We start from the raw sequence: 20,127 nt of genomic DNA, 5'->3' as shown, positions 1-20,127 counted from the left end.
ATTGTATCAATTAGCTATTGCTGGGTAACGAACCATCCCCAAAACATAGTGGGTTAAAACAATAACGGCTATTTCTCATGATTCTGTGGGGTGACAAATGCTTCTTCTGATCTTACCTGGACTCGCTCAGTAGCTGTGGTCAGCAGGCAGCTTGGCTAATTGGCCTATGATGGCCTCAATCTGGAGCTTCAGTTGGGATTTTTGGCCTTCTCTTTCCAGCTGGACTTCTTCAGAAGGTGGTGGAAATGTTCCAAGAGAGTGAGAGCAGAAGCTGTAAGTTCTTGGCAACAGCCACTTCTGCTGCATTCTTTCTGTTCAAGAAAATCACAAGACCAGCTCTGATTCAAAGGGCTGGAAAATAGACCCCATCTTTGATGAGAGGGAATGCAAAGAATTTGTGGCCATCTTAAATCTACTAAAGTACTCATCCTTGTATACACCTCTGGTGTAAAGGAAGTGTGTGTCTCTAAAGTGTGTACCAAGAAGTAGAATTGCTGGAACTGAATTTTCCAACTTGGGTTTTTTAATTACTCAGTTTTTTTTTATTGCAATATAATTCACAGGCCATAAAATTAATCATCTTAAAGGGGTGAATTCAAGAGCTTTTAGGCTGTGCAACCATCATTCTTATTTAACTCCAGAACATTTTCCTTAACCCAAAAAGAACCCCCTAACTCAGTAATCAATCTCCATTTCTCTCCTCCTCAGCCCCTGGCAAACACCTGTAGATTTGACTTTTTTTTGTTTTGTTTTTTTGTTTTTAAAGATTTTAAAACTTTTAAAGAGCGAGGCAGAGACACAGGCAGAGGGAGAAGCAGGCTCCCTACAGGGAGCCTGATGTGGGACTTGATCCCGGGTCTCCAGAATCAGGCCCTGGGCTGAAGGCAGCGCCAAACCGCTGAGCCACCAGGGCTGCCCAGATTTAACTATTTTGAACATTTCATATAAATGGAATCATACAATACATAGTGTTTTGTATCTGGCTTTTAAACTTAGCATAATGTTTTCAAGGTTCATGCACATGGTGGCATGTATCAGTACCTCATTCCTTTTTAATGGCTGAATAATATTCCACTGTATTGATTAACCACTTTCTGTTTATCCATTCATCAGCTGATGGATATTTATGTTGTTTCTACTTTTCAGCTCCTATGAATAATACTGCTGTGAACATTCACGCACAACTTTTTGTACAAACACACATTCTCAGTTCTCTGGTATATATATTTTAGAGTTGGGTCATATGGTAATTCTATGTTTAACTTTTCAAGGAAGTACCATACTAGTTTCCACAGTGGCTGAACCATTTTACATTTCTATCAACAAATTCATGTGGTTTCTAATTTCTCCAAATCTTTGCCAACACTTGCTTCTTTCCATTTTAAAAAAGTATAGCCATTCTAGTGGGTGTAAAGTGCTATTTCATCGCTGATTTTGATTTGCATTTCTCTAATGCCCAATGATGTCGAGAATTTTTTTAGTGTTCTTATTGGCTATTTGCATGCCTTCCTTGGAGAAAAGTATACTGAAATCCTTTGTCCACTTTTAAAATGGGTTGTCTTCTTATTGTTGAGTTGTAAGAGTTCTTTATATATTCCAGATAGTAGACTAGTCAAATATATGATGTCCAAATATTTTTGTCCCATTCTGTGGGTTGTCTTTTCTCTTTCTCAATAGCGTCCTTTAAAACACACAAGTTTTGGGACTCCTGGGTGGCTCAGAGGTTCAGTGTCTGCCTTTGGCTTGGGGCGTGATCCCAGAGTTCCGGGATCAAGTCCCACATCCGGCTTCCTGCATGGAGCCTGCTTCTCCCTCTGCCTGTCTCTGCCTCTCTCTCTCTCGGTCTCTCATGAATAAATAAATAAAACCTTTAAAAAATAAAACACGTTTTTATTTTGATAAAGTCCAATATATCTACTTTTTCTTTGATTGCTCATGCTTTTAGTGTCATATCCAAGAAATCATTACCTAATCCCAGGTTATGAAAATTTACACCTATGTTTTCTTCTAAAAGTTTTATAGTTTTAGGGGTGCCTGGGCAGCTCAGTTGGTTGGGAATCTGCCTTCAGCTTAGGGCATGATCCCAGGGTCCTGGGATGGAGCCCCATGTCAGACTCCCTTCTTGGTGGGGAGCCCGCTTCTCCCTCTTCCCTGCTTGTGCTCTCTCTATTTCAAATAAATAAGTAAAATCTTTAAAAATATGTAAGTTTTATATTTTAGCATTTATATGAAAGTCTTTTTTTTTTTTTTTTGAAAGTCTTTTTTTTTTTTAAAGATTTTATTTATTCATGAGAGACACACAGAAAGAGAGGCAGAGACACAGGCAGAGGGAGAAGCAGGCTCTACACAGGGAGCTCAATGTGGGACTCAGTCTCTGGACTCCGAGATCACGCCCTGAGCCAAAGGCAGACACTCAACTGTTGAACCACCCAGGCGTCCCTACATGAAGGTCTTTGACACAGTTATCGTTAATTCTTAAATATGGTGTGAGGTATGGTGATACAGTTTAATTCATTTTTAAATATGGATATCCAAAGGAATGTCCAGCATCATTCCTTTGGATATCCAATACGGTTTGCTGAAAAAAACTGTTCTTTCCCTAGTGGGTAGTCTTGGGATCACTGTTGAAAATCAATTGGCGGGATCCCTGGGTGGCGCAGCGGTTTGGCGCCTGCCTTTGGCCCAGGGCGCGATCCTGGAGACCCGGGATCGAATCCCATGTCGGGCTCCCGGTGCATGGAGCCTGCTTCTCCCTCTGCCTGTGTCTCTGCCTCTCTCTCTCTCTGTGTGACTATCATAAATAAATAAATAAAAAATTAACAAAAGAGGCAACCTTAAAAAAAAAAAAGAAAAGAAAATCAATTGGCTACCATGATAATATCAAATAATAAGAATAATAGCCAGCATCCCTGCCTTGTTCCTAGTTTGGAAATAGTTCTATCATTTCACCTTTATGTATGCTGTTTGATATGTGTATTATCAGACACAAAAATTTCTCTTTAATTCGGGTTTACTAATGTTTAATCATAAATGATTATTGAATTTTATCGCCTACTTTTTCCTGCAGTTATTGAGATGATCACATTTTTCTCCTTTAACCATACCATGTTAATACCATGTGGTGTATTACATTTATAGATTTTCTGTTGTTGAAATGCCTCTTCATTCCTGGGACAACCAATTGCAATTATTTTCTATTCTGAGTTCCTTTTCTAGCTCCCTGTCTTAGATTATGCTTTGGAGGGTCAATGTCATTTCCTGTTCTGGGTCCTCATCAAAAACTCCAGTTTCTTAGTTGGAATGTTCTCTTAGAGCTTCCGGAAGCTTGGATTTGCTCATTAGTGATTGGTGGGGGTGGCCAAGAGGCTCCAGGGCAGAGCCCAGTGCTTTGGGCTGTGTATTTGTCAAGAGGAGCCTGATGAAAGTCAGGTGCAGAGCACGTAGCAGCTTTCCAAAGTCACCTACTTTGGTCTTTAAGCAGCAGATTCAAATTCTCTGTCCTTGTCTGTAAAGTTTATTCTGTCTCATAAAAATTTTTCTGGCGAAAAGTATAACTTTTATCATTTCATGTTCTGAACACTTCCTATAAGCCAGGCACTGTGCTCCATGATTTATTATATACATTATTAAAAATGATGTTAGCTATCATTGACTGATCCTTTAGCCAGGTGTAGGCACTGTGCTAATTGTTCTAGCAGTATTTCATTTAATCCCCTTATCCTCCCTGTGGGGTAGGTATTATCATCTCTAATTTACAGAAAATGAAACTAAGGCCAAGAGAGGCTAACTCGCCATTGGTCGTAAGACAGATTCAAGGTTCAAATTCAGGTTTGTCTCATTGCAGAGCCTATGCCCTTAGCCACTGCTATACATGCTATGCATAATTAACTTTGTCAGCCCAAGCTCCCATGACCAGTATTAAGTACTGACAGCTCCGTGTGACCAGAGCGTGACCGAGCATTGCCAAGCGTGATTGGCTGGGGTCATTTGTGGTCTGATTGGTCTCAGTGTCAGGCTGTGATACATGCTCACATGAGGTGTTCTGCAGTAACAGACCCTTAGGGAAACTGTGGTGTGCTTTTCTTTTTCAGCTTTTAAGAAATAATAGCTTTATTTGTGATGCAATTAATCTACCATAAAATTTCCCAATTTAAAGTGCACAATTTTCTGTATATTCACAGACTTGAACAACCATCACCATAATCAATTTTAGAATATGTTCATCACCCCCAAAAATACACCCAGAAGCTCTTTATCCATTAGTAGTCTTCACTTCCTCCCAAACTTCTCACCACCAGGCAACCGATCTGCAGAATATGGATTTGCCTTTTCTGGATATTTCATCTAAATGGAATCATACTTTATGTATGATCGACTTATCCATGTTGTAGCATATACCAGTACTTTCTTATTCCTTTTTCTTTTCTTTTTTTTTTTTTAAGATTTTATTTATTTATTCATGAAAGGCACACACACACACAGAGAGAGGCAGAGACACAGAAGAGAAGCAGGCTCCATGCAGGAGGCCCATTGTGGGACTTGATCCCAGGACTCCAGGATCACGCCCTGGGCCGAAGGCAGGAGCCAAATCGCTGAGCCACCCAGGGATCCCCCCTTTTTATTTTCAAGTAATATTCCATTGTATCGATATACCACATTTTGTTTTTCCATTCATCAGTTGATGGACATTTGGGTTGTTTCTACTTTTTGGCTATTGATCTCACAACCCTGAGATCACGACCTAAGCCAAAACCAAGAGCTGGTCACTTAACTGACTGTGCCACCCAGGAGCCCTGGAAGAGCTTCTTTATATAGCAAAGGCCAAGAACAGAAGCGGCATGGCTCCTTGAAGTCTGGGCTTGAAACTCCTGCTCCACTTCTACATTCTGTTGGTCAAAGCAAGTCACATGGCCACCCGAGATTCAAGAGGTGGGGACAGGCTCCACAGCTTAATGGGAAGAGCAACAATGTCATATTGTAAAAGGCGTTTGTGAAATGATGTGAAGAATTATTGTGAACATCTTTGCAAATGATCTACTATGTAATGCATTACAGACTATATATATATATATATATATATATATATATATATATATTATTTATTTATTTATTTTTTTACAGACTATATTCTTGATAGGAAAAGCACTTCTGTTTCGGCTACACAGTGATGAAAACTGAATTGTCTGTTTACCATTTTATATATCTGATTAATGGAAGAATTTTCCGTAGACTAATTTCTGCTTTTCTACATTTGAAATCTTGTCTCTCCACCACCATACACTTTTGATGTGGGTGCCATAGGATTTGTTCACGTTGCAATAGGATCTTTGGGCTTGCAACTTCAGCGCACAACATTGGGTAGCAATGGTATTTCTGAAACCATTACTACACCAGGAAAGCTAGCAATAATTTAAGTATACATGGAAGTTACTACAAACCATATAAACATATCTCACTAAATTCAAACTAAATGTATCCCTAATTCAACTTCCTCTTACTGACTAAATTCCAAAAATGCCCAGGTCTTTGCCAATGCTACTCTACAGAAGGGAAAGTATAAGTGAAGGAAAATCAGAATGGAAAGTGATATAGGGGATCCCTGGGTGGCTCAGTGGTTTGGCGCCTGCCTTTGGCCCAGGGCGCGATCCTGGAGTCCCGGGATCGAGTCCCGCGTCAGGCTCCTGACATGGAGCCTGCTTCTCCCTCCTCCTCTGTCTCTCTCTCTCTCTCTGTGTCTATCATAAATAAATAAATAAATCTTAAAAAAAAGAGAAAGGGATAGATAAATTGGATAATCACCAATTATAGTTAAAATATCTTATCTTTGTAAATTTTTTAAAACATATGACCACATGAACACACTGCTAAGGCCCTTGCCTAGGTCTTAGGAGAAGTTCGTGTTAGTGGGCCTGAACTCAAGTTTCATTAGTTTTTTGGCAAACACTTGTGGTAGATGGGATAGTAGCTCTCCCCTGCCCCCCAAATTTTCATATTCTAATCTCTGGAACCTGTGAACACAATATGTTACCTTTCAAGGCAGAAGAGACTTTGTAGATGTGATTAAATTGAGGATATTGAGAAGGCAAGATTATCCCGAATTATCTGGTCTGCCTAATGTAATCACAAGGGTCCTTATTTGTGGAAGAGTAAGGAGCAGAGATAGAGAAGAAGATGGGGCACCTGGGTGACTCGGTTGGTTCAATGTCTGCCTTCAGCTCAGGCCATGATCTTGGGGTCCTGGGATCGAGCCCCACATCAGGCCCTCTGCTCAAGGGGAAGCCTGCTTCTCCCTCTCCCTCTGCCTGCTACTCCCCCTGCTTGTGCTCTCTTTCTCTCTCTCTCTGTCAAATAAATAAAATCCTTTAAAATTTTTTTTAAAAAGAGAAGGAGATGTGATGCCATTTGAAGAAGACTCAATCAACCATTGTTGGCTTTGAAGATGGAAGGAAACCATGGCTGAGCTGAGGTAGGACAAGTTTATTGAGAGAAGAGAGATTAAGAAACTGAAAGATTTTTCTAAATAGCTTTATTGAGATATACTTCACATACCATATTATTCACCTGCTGAAAGTATATAATTTACTGGCTTTTAGTATATTTACAGAGTTGCACATTCATCACTAAAATCAATTTTAAAAATTTCATTACTCTTAAAAGAAACCCATACCCTTTACCATCAGTCCCTATTTATCCACATCCCCAGCCCTAGGCAAACAGTAATCCGATTTCTGTCTCTATGGATTTATCTCTTGGTATTTCATATCAATGGAATCTTATAATATGTGGTGTTTTCGGACTGGCTCCTTTCATTGAGCATATTTTCAAAGGTCATCCTCTTTGTTGACAATAGAATGCCTAAAAATTATGATTCTTGGTATCAGAGAGCAGGCCAGTGATCCAGAAATTAAAACCTTCAGGGAATGAGGAGTGACCCTGTGTCTGTAGATATCTGTCATAAAGAGGGGAAGAAGCTGTATGATCTAATGAAATGAGAGTCAAAGTCAGCTCAAATAAAGAGAGGTTTACTCTGGGGCATCCAGGGAAAGAAGATGATAAGGCTGGCTATTAGGAAACAGAACCAGAAAGTCAGGAACCAAGGTTGTGCTGTCAGAGTCACCAGGCACTACCATTTCTGTCTCTCCTCTTGGTGGCCCTTCCCTTGACCTCACCTGACCCAACATGGCCTCCATAGCTCCAACACTACCTGGCCTTTCCTTTCGTGCACACTAACTGACTTCATCTCTGGGTCCTAAATTTTTAGGACAGGGAGCTTGATTGGTTCAGCCTGGCCTGAGAGTTGGAGTCTCCTTGCATCTGTTGTCTACCCTCCCTTCAATCAGCCATGACCTAAGTGGTGGAGTCATGAGACACAACAACAGCTGAGACAGTGAGCTGAGATCCTCTCAGAACCAGATGTGGCTGAAGAGAAAAGGGGCAGCCTCACTGGCTCCCCCAGGAAGCACAAATACCGAAAAAGGAAGCAGGGCAGCTGTGCTCAGGGCAGATGGCAAAGCTGAGGTGGACCTCAGTTCTCCATGCTGCCTGTGGATTGCCCCAGCCAAGGGAGTAGTTTCTGGCTATTCCACACCTCCCCATCTGTCCTGGTAATAAACCCTCATCAATCCCACAAGGACATCTGAGCAGGCAGGATTCTTCCTTGCTGTCCAAAAAAGCCTAACTAATATGCTCTCCTTTCACAAACCAGTGCCAGGGAATTTGTTGAGACCTCTTTCTCATTTCTTCTTTTTTTTTTTTAATTTTTAATTTATTTATGATGTCACACAGAGAGAGAGAGGCAGAGACACAGGCAGAGGGAGAAGCAGGCTCCATGCACCGGGAGCCCGACATGGGATTCGATCCCAGGTCTCCAGGATCACGCCCTGGGCCAAAGGCAGGCGCTAAACCGCTGCGCCACCCAGGGATCCCCTTCTTTCTCATTTCACCAAAATTTCCAGGAGAAAGAAATTTTGTCAAAATAGGTCAGCTCCCACCACAAGCCTACTAAAGCTCCTGAGTTAATTCTCATGGTGAAGACAGAAAGAGAGGAAAATAAGAGCAAAGAAAAGGAGTCTCCAGGACTCTCGGAATTAAGGGGGGCATGAGCATAATTTTATTTTTTTAGAAAGTATTATGATAAAAAAATATACAACTCCAGCTGATCTAGCTTTCCATGTAGAAGAAGGGAAATAGCCAACTTCAGTCCACCCTAGCCATCATGTCCCAACTATAGGACGGAAGCAACTGAGATGTGTGAAGTTTGTAGTCCAGAGGCACAGGTTCACAAAAAGACTAAGATCTAATCACAGAACTATAGAACACTTCTCTCCCAACACCCACCTGCCATATTACAGCCTATTTTTACGTCAGTTCTTTTTACAGAGTACAAACTCCTCAGCTTTGCCAGAGGACATGTCCAGCTACAAAAAACAAAACAAAACAAAAAAAAATTACACTAAAAGGCAAAAATATAAGTTGAAGAGACAGAGCAAGCATCGGAACCAGACTCAAAGGGGTGCCTGGATGGCTCAGTTGGTTAGACATCTGCCTTTGGTTCAGGTCAGGGTCCCAGGCCCTGGGATCAAGCCCCACATTGGGAAAAGCTGAGCAGGGAGCCTCCTTCTCCCTCTCTCTGCTGCTCCCCTGTTTGTGCTCTCTTTCTTGCTTTCTCTATAAGAAAGAAAGAAGAAAGAAAGAAAAGAAAAGAAAAGAAAAGAAAAGAAAAGAAAAGAAAAGAAAAGAAAGAAAGAAAGAAAGAAAGTCTTAAAGAAAAAGAACCAGACTCAGATATGGCATGGATGTTGGAAGTATCAGGCCAGGAATTTGTCACAACTAAAATTAATATGCTAACAACTTTAATGGAAAAGTAAACAGCATGCAAAAAGAGATGACATAAGCAGAGAGCTAGAAATTCTAAGAAAGAACCAAAAAGAAATGTTAGAGATCAAAAACACTGTAGCAGAAATGAAGAAATGAGGAATGCCTTTTTTTTTTAATTTTTAAATTTATTTATGATAGTCACACAGAGAAAGAGGCAGAGACACAGGCAGAGGGAGAAGCAGGCTCCATGCACCGGGAGCCTGACATGGGATTCGATCCCAGGTTTCCAGGATCGCGCCCTGGGCCAAAAGCAGGTGCTAAACCGCTGCGCCACCCAGGGATCCCTGAGGAGTGCCTTTGACGGCTTATTAGTAGACTGGACACAGCTGAGAAAAGACTCTCTGAGCTTGAAGATATTTCAGTAGAAACTTCTAAATCTAAAAGAAAACATAAAGGTGCATGGGTGCCTCAGTCAGTTAAGCATTTGACTCTTGGTTTTAGACTGGGTCATGATCTTGGGATCATGAGGCTGAGCCCTGTGTTGGGCTCTGTGCTCAGCAGAGTCTACTTGGGATTTTCTCTCTCCCACTCTCTCCTCCTCTACCCTCCCCTTCCCTCCAGCTCATGTGCTATCTGTTAAATAAATAAATAAATAAACAAACAAACAAGTAAATAAATAAATAAAAATCTATTAGGAAAATATATTTTAAAAGAAGGAAAATTATATAGATTAGAAGCCCAGATCTACATAAAGAAAGAAAGAGCATCAAAGAAGGAATAAGTGAATGTAAAATATAGAACACTTCTCTCCCAACACCTACCTGCCATATTACAGCCTATTTACATCAGTTTCTTTTACCTATTCTTTTTTTTTTTTTTTAAGATTTTATTTATTCATGAGAGACACACAAAGAGAGGAAGAGACTTAGGCACAAAGAGAAGCAGGCTCTCTGCAGGGAGCCTGATGCAGGACTCAATCCCTGGACCCCAGGATCACGACCTGAGCCAAAGGCAGACAGATGTTCAACCACTGAGCCACCCAGGTGCCTCTCTTTTTCTTATTCTTAATTGATCTACAGATGAGAGTTTGTTCAAAATAATAAATAGCAACAATGTATTTGTGTGTGTGTGTTTTAAGAATTTATTTATTTATTCATGAGAGACAGAGAGAGAGAGAGGCAGAGGGAGAGGCAGGCTCCATGCAGGAGCCCGACGAGGTACTCGACCCCGGGTCTCCAGGATCATGCCCTGGGCTGAAGGCGGTGCTAAACTGCTGAGCCACCAGGCCTGCCCTATTTGTGTATGTTTATGTATATGCCAAATAAATAACATCAATGATACAAGGAACAAGAGAGAGAATTAAGATTATTTTGTTATGGGGGCTGGGCTAAATGGGTGATGGGTATTAAGGAGGGCACTTGGGACACCTGGGTGGCTCAGAGGTTGAGAGTCTCTGTTTGGCCCAGGGCGTGATCCTTGAGTCCTGAGATTGAGTCCTACATCGGGCTCCCTGCATGGAGTCTGCTTCTCCCTCTGCCTGTGTCTCTGCCTCTCTCGTGAATAAATAAATAAAATCTTTAAAAAAAAAAAAAAAAGAGGGCACTTGTTATGATGAGCACTGGATGTTGTATGTAAGTGATGAATCACTGAATTCTACTCTAGAAACCAATATTGCAGGGCACCTGAGTGGTTTAGTCAGTTAAATGTCTGCCTTCGGCTCAGGTCATGATCCCAGGGTCCTGGGATAGAACTCGGCATTGGGGTCCTTACTCAGCAGGGATCCTGCTTCTCTCTCTCCCTCTGCCTGCTGCTCCCCCTGCTTGTGCTCTCTTTCTCAGTCAAATATATAAATAAAATTAAAAAAAAAAAACCAATACCAATATATAAATAAAATAAAACCCAATACATTGTATATCAACTACCTAAAATTTAGTAAAAAATAAGACTAGTGATTTTTTAAAAAATATTGTCATTATTATAAGGTATTTGTACAACCTATAAAGCAGTATGGTGTTATATGAAGGTCAACTTGGATTAGGTATAAATGTGTATTACAAACTCAAGGGCAACTACTAAAAAAAAGTAAACTAATATGCCAAGAAAAGGGGATCCCTGGGTGGCTCAGTGGTTTAGCGCCTGCCTTCGGCCCAGGGGGTGATCTTAGAGTCTGTGGATTGAGTCCCACATCCGGCTCCCTGCATGGAGCCTGCTTCTCCCTCTGCCTCTGCCTCTGTCTCTCTCTCTCTCTCTTTGTGTCTCTCATGAATAAATAAATTAAATCTTTTAAAAAAATAATATGCCAAGAAAGGGGAGAAAATGAAATTATATAAAATGCTCAATAAAATCCACAAAGACCGAAAAAGAGTGGAAGACAAAAATAAGAACAAAGAACAAAGAGAGCGGGCAGCCCCAGTGGCCCAGTGGTTTGGCGCTGCCTTTGGCCCAGGGCGTGATCCCGAGATCCCGGGATTGAGTCCCATGTCGGGCTTCCTACATGGAGCCTGCTTCTCCCTCTGCCTGTGTCTCTGCTTCTCTCTCTCTGTGTCTATCATGAATAAATAAATAAAATCTTAAAAAAAAAAAAAGAACAAAGAGAGCAAATACAAAACAGTAGCAAATATGGCAGATATTACTCCAACTATATCAATAATTACTTGGAACATCAATGGGCTAAATGTACCAATTAAAAGTCAGATTGTTGGAGAGTATCATAAAACAAGATCCAACTCTATATATCATCTATGGGAACCCTCCTTTAAATATAAAGACATATATAAATTAAAAGTAAATGGATGGCTGGGGTGCCTGGGTGGCTCAGTCCATTAAGTATCTGTCTTCAGCTTAGATCATGATCTGAGGGATTGAGCCCCACACTGTCAGGCTCCCTGCTCAGTGGAAAATCTGCTTCTCCCTCTGCCCCCTCCTCCTGCTCCTCCTCTCTCTCACTTACTCTCTTTCTCAAATAAATAAAATCTTTTTAAAAAAAAACATTAAAAAAATGTACATGGATGGGGAAATATGTACTATGCTAATACTAATTAAAAGAAAGAGTAGCTATATTAACTTAAGACAGAGTAGACTTCAGAGCAAAAAAAAATATTCAGGGATGGTGTATCCACTCTGGAAGACAGTATGGAGATTTGTAAAAAAGTTAATAGAACTACTTTATGACCCAGCAATTATACTACTAGGTATTTATCCAAAGGATACAAAAAATACTCATTCAAAGGGGAATGTGCACCCCAATGTTTATAGCAGCACTATCAACAATAGCCAAATTATGGAAAGAGCCCAAATGTCCATCGACTGATGAATGGAAAAAGAAGTGGTATATATACACAGCAGAATATTACTCAGCCATCAAAAGAAGGAAATCTTGCCATTTGCAATGATGTGAATGGAACTGGAATGTATTATGCTAAGTGAAATAAATCAATCAAGACAAATACCGTATGATTTCACTCATATGTGAAATTTAAGAAACAAAACAGATGAACACAGTAGAAGAGAAGGAAAAAGAAAACAAGATAAAAACTGAGAGGGAGGCAAACCATAAGAGACTGTTAACTATAGAGAACACACTGAGGGTTGCTGGAGGGGAGAAGAGTGGGGGGGATGGACTAAATGGGTGACGGACACTAAGGAAGTATGTTTTGTGATGAGCACTGGGTGTTATAAGTAAGTGATAAATCACTAAATTTTTAAGATTTTATTTATTTATTTACAGAGTGTGCATGAGCGTGAGCGAGGGGAGGGTGAGGAAGGAGGAGAATCTTAGCAGACTCCACATTGAGCATGGAGCCCAATGCAGAGGTCAATCCCATGACCTTGAGATCATGACCTAAGCCAAAATTAAGAGTCAGATGAACTTTATGGTCAACTAATATTCGATAAAGGAGGAAAGACTATCCATTGGAAGAAAGTCTCTTCAATAAATGGTGCTGGGAAAATTGGAATCCACATGCAGAAGAATGAAACTAGACCACTCTCTTTCACCATACACAAAGATAAACTCAAAATGGATGAAAGATCTAAATGTGAGACAAGATTCCATCAAAATCCTAGAGGAGAACACAGGCAACACCCTTTTTGAACTCGGCCACAGTAACTTCTTGCAAGATACATCCAAGAAGGCAAAAGAAACAAAAGCAAAAATGAACTATTGGGACTTCATCCAATAGTTCCAAAGAGAAGAAGCTTTTGCACAGCAAAGGATACAGTCAACAAAACTCAAAGACAACCTACAGAATGGGAGAAGATATTTGCAAATGACGTATCAGATAAAGGGCTAGTTTCCAAGATCTATAAAGAACTTATTAAACTCAACACCAAAGAAACAAACAATCCAATCATGAAATGGGCAAAAGACATGAACAGAAATCTTACAGAGGAAGACATAGACATGGCCAACACGCACATGAGAAAATGCTCTGCATCACTTGCCATCAGGGAAATACAAATCAAAACCACAATGAGATACCACCTCACACCAGTGAGAATAGGGAAAATTAACAAGACAGGAAACCACAAATGTTGGAGAGGATGCGGAGAAAAGGGAACCCTCTTACACTGTTGGTGGGAATGTGAACTGGTGCAGTCACTCTGGAAAACTGTGTGGAGGTTCCTCAAAGAGTTAAAAATAGACCTGCCCTATGACCCAGCAATTGCACTGTTGGGGATTTATCCCAAAGATACAGATGCAATGAAACGCTGGGACACCTGCACCCCGATGTTTCTAGCAGCAATGTCCACAATAGCCAAACTGTGGAAGGAGCCTCGGTGTCCATCGAAAGATGAATGGATAAAGAAGATGTGGTTTATGTATACAATGGAATATTACTCAGCCATTAGAAATGACAAATACCCACCATTTGCTTCGATGTGGATGGAACTGGAGGGTATTATTCTGAGTGAAGTAAGTCAATTGGAGAAGGACAAACAGTGTATGTTCTCATTCATTTGGGGAATATAAATAATAGTGAAAGGGAATATAAGGGAAGGGAGAAGATGTGTGGGAAATATCAGAAAGGGAGACAGAACATAAAGACTCCTAACTCTGGGACACGAACTAGGGGTGGTGGAAGGGGAGGAGGGCGGGGGGTGGGGGTGAATGGGTGACGGGCACTGAGGGGGGCACTTGACGGGATGAGCACTGGATGTTATTCTGTATGTTGGTAAATTGAACACCAATAAAAAATAAATCTATTAATAAAAAAAAGAGATTCCCAGTCAACTGAGCCAACCAGGTGCTCCATGATCGCTAAATTCTACTCCTAAAACCAATACTATACTATATGTTCACTAACTTGAATTTAAATAAAATATTGGAAGGAAAGAAATACAACAAAACAAAAGTATTGGAGAAAATAAACACACAAGAAAAGCTGGCATTCTAGAATTCTATACCTACTGAATATTCCTGGAAAAAAATGAAGGCAAAATAAAAATATACAAAGATATTGAGATATACGAAGAATGAATTCATCACTAGTAAACCTGAACTACAAGAAATGTTAAAGAATATATTTTAGAAAAAAATTCATGGTTTTATGAACAAGCAACATTAATATATTGATTAAGACTGGAGAATCTGGGGACAGACTCCATTACTCTCTAACTGTGTGACTTTGGGCAAGTAACAACTTTATGTTTCATTTTTCTCATAAGTTGCAGATAATGATGGAATCTAACTTAAAGGGTGGTTGTGAAGATTAAATCATGTGATGTATGTGTTGCATGTGTGTATATGCACACATGTGTGCACAACACTGGCATAATAAAAGTAATATAACTGTTAAAAAAAAGTTTTCTTTTTTTTAAAGTTTTCAAGTATAAAGAGAGGCACTGCATAATGATAAAGGGGTTACTTCCTCAAGAAGAAAGAATAATCCTTATCATATAGATGTCTAACAACAGCATCAAAATATGTGAGGCAATAACTCATAAAACTTCAGGGAGAAATAGATGAATCCAATATTATAGTTGAGGACTTCAACACTCCTCTAACAGAAGTGGACAGACCCAACAGTCAGAAAATCAGTCAGTACACAACTGAACTCAACATCACCATCCATCAACTGGTATAATGGACATCTATAGACCACTCTATCCAACGTCTATAGCATTATTAAGCTCACATGAAACATTCATCAAAGTGGGCTACATCTGGACTGTAAAACACACCTTAACAAATTTAAAAGCATAGAAATCATACTATGTCTGCTTTCAGACCATATGGAATTAAAATGAGATATCAGCAACAAAGAGATAGCTGAAAAAGTCTCCAAGACTTGGGGATTAAACAACATACTTCTAGAGAACAAAGAAGAAGAGAAGTCAAAGAAGAAATCTCAAGATAAATTTAAAATATTTTGACTAAATGAAAACACAACTTATCAAAATTTGTGGGATGGAGCAAAAGTAATGCTTACAGGGAAATTTATAGTATTGAATGATGTATTAGAAAAGAAGAAAGATTTAAAACCAATCATAAAAAAAAGCAATCATTTAAGCTTCCATCCTAAGAAACTAGAAAAATAGGTACACCTGGATGGCTCAGCAGTTTAATGTCTGCCTTTGGCTCAGGTCCTGATCCTGGGATCCGGGATCGAGTTCCACATCAGGCTCTCCGTGGGGAGCCTGCTTCTCCCTCTGCTTGTGTCTCTGTCTCTCTCTCTCTCTCTGTGTCTCTCTTGAATGAATAAATAAAATCTTAAAAAAAAAACCTAGAAAAATAAAAGATAATTTTAAATCCAATATAAGGAGAAGAGGGACGCCTGGATGGCTCAGTGGTTGGGCTCTGCTTTCTGCTCTGGGTGTGATCCTGGAGTTTGGGGATCGAGCTCCACATCAGGCTCCCTGAGGGGAGCCTGGTTCTCCCTCTGCCTGTGTCTCTGCCTCTCTCTCTCTGTGTCTCTCATGAATAAACAAATAAAATCTTTAAAAAAAATAAAGAGAAGAAAAGAAACAATAAAAATGAGAGTAGAAATCATGACATTGCAAACAGGAAATTAAAAAGAAAATCAATAAAAGCAAAAGCTGTTTTTTTTTTTTTTCAAGATCAATAAAATCAATAAGCCTATAGCCAGGTTAACTAAGAAAAAGAGAGAGGGGGATCCCTGGGTGGCTCAGCAGTTTAGCACCTGCCTTTGGCCCAGGGCGTGATCCTGGAGTCTCGGGATTGAGTCCCACGTCGGGCTCCCTGCATGGAGCCTGCTTCTCCCTCTGCCTGTGTCTCTGTCTCTCTCTGTGTGTCTGTCATGAATAAATCAATAAAATCTTTAAAATAATAATAAATAAATGCATAAAAAGCACTTGACAAAATTCAACATCCATTAATGACAAAAATTCTCAGTAAACTAGAAATAGGGGTGAACTTCCTCAACTGCATAAATAGTATCTACAAAACACCTGCGGCGGGACACCTGGGTGGCTCAGTGGTTGGGCACCTGCCTTTGGCTCAGGGCGTGATCCTGGGGTCCCGAGATCAAGTCCTGCATCGGGCTTCCCGCAAGGAGCATGCTTCTCCCTCTGCCTATGTCTCTGCCTTTCTCTCTCAGTCTGTCTCTCATGAATAAATAAATCTTTTTTAAAAAATGACACCTGTAGCTAACATCTTAGTGGTAAGAAACTTAAAGCTTCACCATTAAGATCATGAATAAGGCAAGATGTCCCCTCCTACTATTTCTTTTCAACATCATACTGGAAGTCCTAACTAATGCAATAAGATGAGAAAAGGAAATAAAAAGGGTACAGATTGGGAAGAGAGAAATAAAACTGTGTTTCTTCACAGAGGACATGATTAAGCAGAAAATCAGAAAGAATCAACAAAAAACATCCTGGAACTATATGATTAATAGCAAGGCTGCAGGATATAAGGTTAATATATATATGTATAATATATATATATATATATATATGTAAAAGATAGAAGAAGATATATATATATATATATATATATATATATATATATATATAATATTTGCTTTCCTATGTATTGGCAATGAACAGGTAAAATTTGAAATTAAATACATAATACTATTTAAGTTAGCACTCCCCAAAATAAAATACTTAGATACAAATCTAGCAAAATATGTACAAGATCTGTATAAAGAAAACTATAACATTTTGATAAAAGAAATCAAAGAACTAAATAAATGAAGAGATATTCCATGTTCCTGGATAGGAAAACTCAATATTTTCAAAGGTGTCAGTTTTTCCCAACTTGATCTATAGATTCAATGAAGTCCCAATCAAAATCCCAGCAAGTTATACTTGTGGATACTGACAAACTGATTCTAAAGCTTATATGGAGGAGCAAAATGAGACAGAGAAACTGAAGGAGCCCCATCAAAGACTGCTTTCTTGGTGCCTCTATTCTTGCTAGGACCTACACCCCTGCTCTACACATGCCTGTTGGTAGAAATAATGTATGTCCTCCTTGTAGAGGTCAAGGAGCTAATGATTTCTTTGGAGTCTTCCAGCACAAGAGATAACATTTAAGGAGTGACTGGTCAAGGTCCTCATTTTCCAAGACCACATACTCACAAGACCCCCAGCTCCAGGGCCTAAGTGGCTTATGGAGGAGACCTAAACACTTTGATTTAACCATTCCTAGATACTTGAGAAGATACATCACTGGACCACAATCCTCAATAAAAACTCCAGATCCAGAGCAAAGACGAGGCTCTTTCCTTTCTGAGTCTTCTGGACACTCTGGCCCTATCTGGCCTTTCTATATATCTTTAATAATTTCTGCTCTCACTTCCTCTTGGCTTGGATTAGATTTCTATTCTGGGTGAAGCCAAGAACTTTTAGCTAGTCCTGGAGGAGCCCCTCTGGGTTTCAGACCCAACCAACCTGCACCAAAAAGACCCAGAAGAGTCAAGACAATATTTAAGAAGACCAAAGTTGGAGAATTGATACTATCTGATTTTAAGACTTAATATTAATACAGTAATCAAGACAGTGTGATATCAGCAAAAGCATGGACAAATAAAGCGATAGAACAGAATAGAGAGCCCATAAACAGACCCACATAAATATAGTCCATTGATCTTTGCCAAAGAAGGAAAGGCAACAACTGGTGCTGGGACAATTGGACCTCCACATGTAAAAAAATAAAAATAAAAATGGATATAAACACAGGCTTTATTTATACCTTTCACCAGAATTAATTAAAAATGCATCACAGACCTAAGGGTAAAATGTAAAACTGTAAGACCCTCATAGAAGATAACACAGGAGGAAATCTGAATGATCTTGGGTTTGGCAATGACTTTCTAGATAGAACACCAAAGCCATGATCCATGAAAGAAAGAAAGAAAGTTGATAAACTAGACTTCATTAAAATTAAAAAGTTGTGCTCTGTGAAAAAGTCCTTGAAGAAAATGAAAAGACAAGTCACAGACTGTATTTGCAAAAGGCATATCTGATAAAGAACTGTTTACCCAAAATATACAAAAATTCAACAAGAAAAGACCTGAGAAGATATACTGATGGGAAATAAGCATATTAAAAGATGCTTCACATCCTGCCATCAGGAAAATGCAAAATTTTTTGTAAAGATTTTATTTATTTGAGAGAGAGAGTGTGTGTGTGTGTGAGAGAGAGAGAGAGAGAGAGAAAGTGAGGGGAAGAGCAGAGGGAGATGGAGAAGCAGACTGCCTGATGATCAAGCCCTGAGCCCAACCAAGGCAGATGCCTAATGGACTGAACCGCCCACACGTCCCAGAAATGCAAATTAAAACAACAAGATAGGGATCCCTGGGTGGCTCAGCGGTTTGGCGCCTGCCTTTGGCCCAGGGCGCGATCCTGAAGACCGGGGATCGAGTCCCACATCGGGCTCCCGGTGCATGGAGCCTGCTTCTCCCTCTGCCTGTGTCTCTGCCTCTCTCTCTCTCTCTGTGTGTGACTAACATAAATAAATAAAAAAATTAATAAAAAAATAAAACAGCAAGATAACACTACACACCCATGAGAATGACAGGAAGGCAGAATGCTGATAATATCAAATGCTGAAAAGGATGTGGAGTCACAGAAGGAAGTCTCATTCATGTGGATGGAACGCTAACTGCAAGGGAGCATGGGAAGTGTAGCATTTAGCTTTCCTACATTTCCAACTAGAAGAGGGTGGAATGAGCCAGTTGGAGAAAGCCAATGTACTACGTCCTCCAGAGGTGACATCATATTACACTCCCAGCAGTACAGAATGTAGCAACTCTTTGAACTTTACCAATCTAACACATGAAAAACAGTACCTTATTGTTTCAATGGGCATTTACCTCATGATGGGAGAGGTTGAGTGTCCTCTCTGATAAGCCATCACAATGTGCATCTCTGTGAATAGAATCCAATGCGAATGCTGCTCCCCCTCTAGAGTTGTGTAATATGGCTACATACCTTTTGGATTTCCTTTTGTGAATTCTCCATGTACTTTGCCCACATACTGGTTTTCTTTTTTCATAATATATTTAACCAGAAACACATGGGGCCTGAGCATGTGGCATTTCAATACCACAATTTTCCACACCTAAACCTTACTAGTTTGATGGTTAATTTTGTGTTAACTTGAGCCCTCACATAGCTGGTCAAATATTACTTCTAGATGTGTCTCTAAATGTGTTTCTGGAAGATATTAGTATTTATATCAGTAGACTGAGTAAAGAAGACTGTCCTCACCAATGGTGGACATTATTGAATTCATTGAGAGCCTGAATAGAACAAAACACAGAGAAAGGGTGAATTTGCTTTCTGCTTAAGCTGGAGACATCCATCTTCTCCTGCTTTCAGATATCTGCCCTCCTGGTTCTCAGGCCTCTGGACTCAAACTGGGACTTATACCATTGCCTCTCTCACATTTCCCAGGCCATTGGGTTAGAACTGGAACCACATCACCAGCTTTCCTGGGCCGCAGTTCACAGAGAGCTGACTGTGGGGTTTCTTAGCTCCATAAATGCATGAGCCAATCCCTCATAATAAATCTTGTTCTAGGGCCACTTGAGCGACTCAGTCAGTTAAACATCTGACTCTTGAGCTCAGCTCAGGTCTTGATCTCAGGATCTTGAATTCAAGCCGTGCATTGGGCTCCATGCCCAGCATGGAGTTTACTTAAAAAAAAAAAAAAAAGGGGGGATCCTGGGTGGCTCAGCGGTTTGGCGCCTGCCTTTGGCCCAGGGCGCGATCCTGGAGTCGCGGGATCGAGTCCCACGTTGGGCTCCTGGCATGGAGCCTGCTCCTCCCTCCTCCTGTGTCTCTGCCTCTCTCTCTCTCTCTGTCTATCATAAGTAAATAAATAAATATTAAAAAAGA

The 20,127-nt window shown here is 40.1% G+C and overlaps 1 long non-coding RNA gene across 1 annotated transcript in view; it reads right to left on the bottom strand.

Moving 5' to 3' along the window:
• Positions 1–286: 286 nt before the first annotated feature.
• Positions 287–20,127, bottom strand: part of LOC144308059 (uncharacterized) — a 51,187-nt gene continuing 31,346 nt past the window's right edge. Inside the window, exon 3 of the long non-coding RNA XR_013374694.1 lies at positions 287–311. This is a non-coding gene — a long non-coding RNA (uncharacterized LOC144308059). The remainder of the gene's footprint in view (positions 312–20,127) is intronic.

This window comes from Canis aureus, chromosome 3, assembly GCF_053574225.1.
Source record: "Canis aureus isolate CA01 chromosome 3, VMU_Caureus_v.1.0, whole genome shotgun sequence".
Taxonomy (NCBI): Eukaryota; Metazoa; Chordata; class Mammalia; order Carnivora; family Canidae; genus Canis; species Canis aureus.
This window is presented reverse-complemented; position numbering and strand designations above follow the sequence as displayed.